At 34.0% G+C, this 1,401-nt stretch overlaps 1 long non-coding RNA gene across 1 annotated transcript; it reads right to left on the reverse strand.

Annotated features, from left to right (window-relative positions):
• Positions 1–253: 253 nt before the first annotated feature.
• Positions 254–1,170, reverse strand: LOC147515394 (uncharacterized). Its single transcript, XR_015213426.1, has 2 exons — positions 477–1,170; positions 254–343 (listed from the first exon to the last, which is right to left on the reverse strand). It is a non-coding gene; the product is annotated as an uncharacterized LOC147515394 (long non-coding RNA).
• Positions 1,171–1,401: the final 231 nt, after the last annotated feature.

Here is a 1,401-nt window from a genome sequence, read left to right on the forward strand (position 1 = left end):
TTTCTGCGTAAACAAACAACAAGAAAAATTTAGAAATAACAAGAAAGACATAAACCGAAAACAATAATTAAAGGTTTATCCCTGGATCCTTGTTCAGTACCCAAACCTTTCTAACTATTCCAACCATCTCCGGTAGTAGTAATTTTCGCATCACTATTCATGCCACAGTTCAATTTTTTTTTTTTTTTTTTTTTTTTGGCCCAAAAAATAAAATAGCGGAAAAAAAACCAAACAAATAGTTACTTCACCAAACCTTTTCCAAGGTCTCCTCCAAATCCTGCTGTGTTGCCCCAGCTGTTAGTTGCTTTCTTAGAAGTTGCTTTGCTCCCCCAAGGGTCATCTCCTTTAGATAGAAATAGTAAATGAATCAGCTACTCGCATGGGAGATGTTAAGAATAGTTGCAGTGTCTAACATGCTGACTCAATAACTATCTTGCTAATACAAAACAGTTTAGTCGCAATAAATTGCACCATACCTTTTTCGGGATCATCAGTAACTAGGGAATCAAAAGGATTCTTTATAGAGGTATATCCACCTGAGATTGTTCCAAGTAAATAGGATATTAGATAATAATAATAGGATTAGAAAAAAAAAATCCATCACACTTGAGGATATATAAACCAAACAAGAGAAACAAATAAACAAACCAAAAAGTCAGGGGCAGAGAAATCAGGCCAAGAGTTCCTGCAAACAAATCATTTTATTATCAGAGATGGGCAGAGATATATCAGCCTTTCATGTTAGAAAGTAAAGATGATTGAATAACTGTCATGTATCATACTATTGTCAGTTAATAAATAGAAACTTCATGCATTTTTCAATATTCAATTGCAGAGAAGAAAATGCCTCAAGATTGGAGAACTCTCAATCCACCAGTTTTATTTACACAATGAGTTAGGGCCTCCTCTTCCATTCTCCAAAAACTATGAACAGAAAAAACACTACGTGAAGGTTCAAGTTAACTGCTACTAGAGAACAGTGAAAATAACCAGTGAGAAAAACTTAGTCATAGGGATCTCTACATCTCATCTCTTGTAGATGTAACTTGGAAAGGATGGGACAGTCCTAATTAATATTCCATTACAAGTTGTTACCATACAAACTAGTTTCTTCTATGTTGACCTCATAATTACTAACCAAAAACCCAAAACTTGAGGGCAGTTAATTGATTACCCTCGAGCCATACTCGGTCCCTACTCAAAAATCCAAAAATCCAAAATGCATGTTTTTCACAATAAAAACAGAGTTTAAACGGCAATTTTTGTTAGAATATAATCATATATTACTATAGGATACAGCTGTAATATATGATTATATTCTAACAATTTCTAGTCAAAGGTGCTAAAACGCCTGTAGATGAGTAGAGCATTTGAAACCACAAATGTATACCTTCCAAGAGT

This window comes from Coptis chinensis, chromosome 2 (assembly GCF_015680905.1).
Source record: "Coptis chinensis isolate HL-2020 chromosome 2, ASM1568090v1, whole genome shotgun sequence".
NCBI classification, from domain to species: domain Eukaryota; kingdom Viridiplantae; phylum Streptophyta; class Magnoliopsida; order Ranunculales; family Ranunculaceae; genus Coptis; species Coptis chinensis.